At 41.2% G+C, this 6,000-nt stretch overlaps 1 long non-coding RNA gene across 3 annotated transcripts in view; it reads right to left on the bottom strand.

The window, feature by feature from the left end:
* Positions 1-1,718: 1,718 nt before the first annotated feature.
* The window catches only part of LOC115014352 (uncharacterized), an 89,713-nt gene continuing 85,431 nt past the window's right edge, over positions 1,719-6,000 (bottom strand). For 2 of the 3 annotated variants that reach the window (XR_003832889.1, XR_003832890.1), the window contains exons 7-8: positions 2,553-2,772; positions 1,719-2,430 (exon numbers count right to left, since the gene is read on the bottom strand). This is a non-coding gene — a long non-coding RNA (uncharacterized LOC115014352). Of the gene's footprint in view, positions 2,431-2,518; positions 2,773-6,000 lie in introns of all 3 variants that reach the window. The other variant, XR_003832891.1, reaches the window with a different exon arrangement.

Genomic DNA, 6,000 nt, shown 5'->3' with positions numbered 1-6,000 from the left:
GCAGGTCTGTTGATCAGTTAATCATGAAACATGTTTCAAGTGACAGACAATAAGTTCACTTCATTTAATGCATCATTATAAACCATTACCTTCATGAACTTTTTTCCTCATACTGTATCATGATATGAATAATGCCTAATTAAAATATAAATACAACGCTCTGTGTTGAAGTGGTTATTTTGTCTGTGAATTTAAAAAATGTTATGGATGCACTATACTTATGCACTATACTTATGAAAGTCCAGTCAACACCTGCCAGTCCATTAAAACAGACTGAACAATGTAACCAAAGGTAACAACAAATTACCAAATCCCTTCCATGTAGAGCGATAAGCATTTTTAGACCATAATTAAATCAAAAGCAGATTTTTCAACATCAAATGGGTGTGTGATTGTGTGGTGTTGGGAGAGGACTGATCTCTCACCCTCTCTCCCGGTGTGAGCGACTGGGGAGGAGGAGATCACAGAGAGGAGCTGTACCGGCTCCATGTCCTTAACCTGTTTACAGAAGGGCAACAGAGGGTGGGGAGAATGGAAAGGAAAAGTGCCCTCTGTCCGAAATGGAACACCAGGTGGCAGGAAGTGGGCAGGAGGCCTTTGAAGATGACCCCTGGTCTCTGCGCTGGGACAGCCTCGGCGATCAATCCGGCCAGAAATGGCTGGATTGGTGCCCCCAGAGAGCCTGCAGACCACGCAGATCTATTATGGGTGAGGCGGAGAGCGAAGTCGGCTGGGGCCCAGCCCCACTGCTCCCAGTCATATCACTGCTCAGACAGCCAGAGTCAACTGGCTGCATCCTAACAAGCAGGCAAATACTGACAACAGTCTGGTGCACAACAAGCTCAACAGGCATCATATGAGAACTTTAGGAAGGATTTTCACCACAGAATGCTGTCAGATTTGGCCATAAAACATTGCATAACACTGACTAATTGGGGAGTGTTCATACATGCTATATGGTGCATGTGCCAAATGAAACACTTGCAGGTCAATGGAAAGCTTTTGGAAATGTAGCTGCATAGCACACATGTAGAAGAAAAGAAAATGAGTTACTTTAATATGTATAAATATATACAGTATATTTATATATATTTATCAACATTTTATAGAATACAACTAGAACAAAACCATTGACTTTAGAAACTGCTGGAGTTGTGGGCTGAAAGAATAATACAAAAAAGAAAATCAAGATTCAATGACGCTACATACAAATAGGGAAAGAAACATCAAAAAGGAACACAGACAAAAAGAAAACACAAAAGCAGAAAATTAATTCACCATGTTTGTTTGTGCACATGTGGACACGCATGTGGATGTGGGGAGGCTGCTAAGTGATCCAGTAAATTGCAGACATTGCTTTGAAATTGTCGGAAAGAAAACATCAGCAAATACTGAGCAGCCATTGTGTGCTTTGGGGTACCTTCGCCTGTAACACTAATGCTAAATATCTGGGGATAAAGCTGAAATAATGAGAGAAATCAGTGAGAAAATTGTATCCTAAATAGGTTATACATGTCTATGAATCCTTTCAGCTTCAACAACACTAGATTGTTCCAGTATTTGTATTTTTGGCCAGCTTTGGAGGTGAGTGCTATCAGTTTCTACACGTTCATCTTTCTGTATCTCTAAGATGTTTACTGCAGCACACAACAGGCAAGCAAAAACACACATGCACACACACTTAAATCCACAAACAGAAACTCTAATCCCGACCCCCCCCCCCCCCCCCTCTCTTTCTCACCCTGCTTCCCTCCCCGGGCGTGGAAATGAAAGCGGGGCTATGCCGAGAGGATGGCTGGAAGAAATGAAGACGTGTCTGATTTCCACTGCAACCAATGGTGACGCAGCGCTCCGTACTTTCTGCCCTCTGATAGGTCTTTGTCACTCTCTTCATCTCCAGGCCCATGTCATTCACTCTAATCCCCCTCCCAAACACAAACAGGCCAATCCTGAGACAAGGCTCAGGGGCTGGGGAGGGATGAAGGAGCTGAGGCATGGAAGGAGTGAGGGGTGTAGTTCAGGAGAAAAGAGCACCAGTAGCTGATGCTGGTGTGAGAAAGACCCAGTGTGTTATTATTAATAAAGCATTAAAAAAAGTGAGCACATCAAAGCACACAGGGGCTATGCTATCATACATGAAAGTACTGCACTATGGCTAAATGTTTCCTAAGGCCTCGTATGGCGACGCTGCTTTGATTTGAAATGCATTGTGTGGAAAATGGATTTACAGGAGTGGGGAGAGAAAGCTTGGAGTGGGTGCAGACCATAATTTAAAACCTGACCTCATAGGCTCTTCAAAGTCTCCGTGAGTGTGGATATTTAGGACTTACGTACAGTATGTGTGAGAAACCCTACAGCACAGCTACATAAACAACATATAAACACATACGTACAGTACAGGACAGCACATGCGAGGGTTGTGGAGGAAACCTGCGAAAACAGAGAATGAGCAATCACTGTCACAACAAAATCAAAATTGCATAATTTCACATTTTCATCATTAGAAAGTAATTATTACTTTTCTTTCCTTTCTGAGCAAAGGGTGTCCGCACCTCATTATATTGCACTTTCTCCTTCGATCGAGGCCTGCAGGTAGCGAGACATCTTTCTCATCGTTCCCCCGTGGCCAGGTAATTATCCTAATCTACCTTCCTCCTGTGCTCCAGCTCCTCTGCCACACTTGCTCAGACCACCTCTGTGGCTTCATTATCAGTGCTGGGACTCATTAATGGCTTGATGGCCTCACTGTGCAGGCTGCTGGCAGAGAGAAACCTTGGGTAAAAGGAAAGGAAGAAGAAGAAGAAGAAGTAGGAGGAGGAGGAGGAGGAGGAGGAGGAGGAGGAGGAGAACAAGAATAAGAGGGAAGAAAAATGAGGCACTAAAGAGCAAGGGGCTGCCCTGAAGGTTAACATCTCAATCATGAGGGACAATACTCTCTAGTCCGACGGCTTTGGCTCCTTAAAAGTCATCGCTCAGTGATGGAGGATGAGGCTATAGGGCATAGCTGTGTCAAAGAGGAAGTCAGGAGATCGGCCAAAGTGCTTTCTGCAGGGCAAACTGACCATGAAGTGTGTGTGTGTGTTTGTGACAAGTCGTCGTGTCCACACACCCCCACCTTGTGTGTTTGAAACGGCTATAACCTCACAACATACAGAAGGACTGGGGGTGGGAAATCAGTTTCACTTTTTTTCTGACAAATGACACCCTGACAGTTGGAAATAATGTTGGGGTCCCTGAACAGATTTCTCAGTTACAAAAATAAAATGTGTTGGATTAGACAAAGACAGACATTTTACTTTCTACTTTTGAACCCCAATGAGAGCACTGACAAATGCCACCCCACCCCCACTCCGTCTGTGCCATGATTGTTTTTTCTCTCCAGAAATGTCATATAGTTAAGAGGTGATAATTCTATATGGCACAAACAGACACTGACGTCTTCCAAGTGTACATAGCATATAGGCTGACACAGATTGAGATGGTGTAACATGTCTTTGCATCACTCTAAATAGCCATGAGAGCTTTACACATTCTTTAGAAACCCAGAGATTCGAGTGGAAACTTTTCGAAATAGATGAGGAACTCAAACGCAGTGCCTTAGGGGTAAAAAAATAAATATATATATTCTTAGGTTAAAGTAACTGCAGACCTCAGTGATGTGTGAAAATCTGTAGTACTCATGTTTCTGTGTAGGTGTTGAAGCCAGAAAACTCCAGAAATGCAGAAAACGGCATGGATAAACAGCATACTAAATCATCTAAGAGTCGGTGTTAACATATTCAGTTTGGTAAGAGAAACAGCCAACAGATCATACGTTAAATGCATATTTTAAAAAATACCGATTGATGAGGCATGTTTGGCGTGTTTGAGTGTGTTTAGGCTTAAATTAGACAAACCATATTAACAGTTAAAATGCAAATCTTAACTGCAGCTTCCACAACAGTGGTCGACACTCATATTATGATACATTGTTAAAGTGTAGGAGGGTTTGCGCTGGTAAAATTAACACAATTATTCTGAAGCACCTCCACACTGAAACAGCCTCTTTCAAAGATGTACATTAAGCTGCGCTCTTTGCAGCCGGGTGGTAGCGTGACCGGGACCAAATAATCTGCAAATGAGCAGAGACGTTACAGAGACACAGGAACTGCAGGAACAATATGATTAATATTCTCAAGTGATGATCTAATGAGGTCTTTCGAGCCAGTAGAGACCAGGACAGAATACAAGATGTTACAGTGCAGCGAGTGGCTTTTTGGGTTAAAGGGTCAGATTAATCCAAATTACAAAATGAAAAACCTTATTTACTGATATCTAGCAATGCAGATCGTTTGGAGATATCCATCTCTGAACAGGAATATTTCTTTCATATAAAGTAGTTCCATTGAAAACATTTTACAGTGAGGTCTGAGGATTACAGAGAAACAAAAGACATTGCTTTATATTGATAAAAGCAAAAATAAGAAGATTTCTCAAAACCTGGCTAGATATAATTAAATCTCATTGCATGGCAACATAATCCCTAGAGGTCAATGAAAATATATATTTTCAATTTGGGTGAATTGACCATTTAAAATGGATTTAAATTAGGAGCTCCCTGTTCATACTGTTTAAGAAGTGTCTGATGCTAGAACAGGAACTTGTTCAGGACACTATCAGCCAAGAAGAAGAAATCTGGTTGCAAAACAAATTCAGAAGATAGTGTGTGGGTGTATTAAATGTTTGTTGTAAAATCAAAGATTCTGTGTTTTTCCCCTTCTAGGAGTGCTTCTCTGTGGCATCGTCCTCAGTGCTGCTACTGGTGGCTGAAAGTCATATTGAAACAAACTGTAAAAGATCAAGTTTGTATTCACACGCTCTGAAATGTTACGAATATATACATATGCACATAACATGACCGTGTACTGTATCCCTATGTAATTATTGACATTATTTATTCGGATGATATTGTGAAGCTCTTCACATGGCAGTAGAAAGACAAACGCCACAGAGCACTTTCAGCATCGACTATGCACCATCTAATATAGTGGATGTATAGCACCCCCTTCTCTAAAGTAACATGTGTGTGACTTAGATACTCCACACATCACCTTACAGTCTTCTGGTTTCATTCAACTAAAATAAAATCTCAGCTCAGGAGATTTAACTGTATTTCCTAAATGAGTCACATACGGCAGTTCTGAGCTCAGGCAATATTAACGTCCTCTAGTAGTTCAATTGTGCATTAAAATAATTTAAACTAGCAAATTGGGGTATTGGCAGAATTTATTTGATTGAACATTCAGAGAAAATAAAAGCCCCACCCTCTTGCGATAGTAAAGCTAAATGCTTCCAGTATAGAGTACCTTTCAGGACACCTATATTTGGTAAGCATATAAACGGATGAATTAAGGTGAAGGTAAATGCGTATGCTTCAGGCTCAGGAAGATATTAATACATTCTCCACCCAAACAGAGTCAGATGGCACATGCAGTTATATCAGAGGGGTATAACTCAGTGTGGGGTTTGGTGCAGACAAGCATGAAGACATGCTTTATTTTGTGTCAGGGGTAATGTGATGATACTTGATGCTACAGCAATCTTTTTGCGCAGGATTCTGAATCAGAAACATGCTATATATAAATATGCTAAAATGAGTTCCAATGGGTTTATGGGGAAAAAAAGAAAGATCGGCTTCAAATGTTTCTTTTTTCTTCTCACAAGAACTCTTTTAGTAAGAAAATAGTTTTTGAAGGTTAAAGGTAAAAGGTAAAAGCAAACCTTTTAATGGCCTTTCTAGGTCACACGACTGCTTGAAAGGTAAGGGTCTGCTTATCGGAGCACTTCAGTTTCTCTGTAGTAGATCACAATCTTTTGTTTATCATCCTGTGTCATGCTGCTAACAGTGTACCTTTCTGCCTCAGGTCTAGTGCTGAGCAATGCGACGATAAAGCAGTGAGTATTGTGAGGTAATGAATGTAAAGTGTATGCAGGGGGAATATACAGGCAGTTGACGGCAGC

The sequence above is a fragment of the Cottoperca gobio genome, chromosome 10, assembly GCF_900634415.1.
Source record: "Cottoperca gobio chromosome 10, fCotGob3.1, whole genome shotgun sequence".
Taxonomy (NCBI): Eukaryota; Metazoa; Chordata; class Actinopteri; order Perciformes; family Bovichtidae; genus Cottoperca; species Cottoperca gobio.
This window is presented reverse-complemented; position numbering and strand designations above follow the sequence as displayed.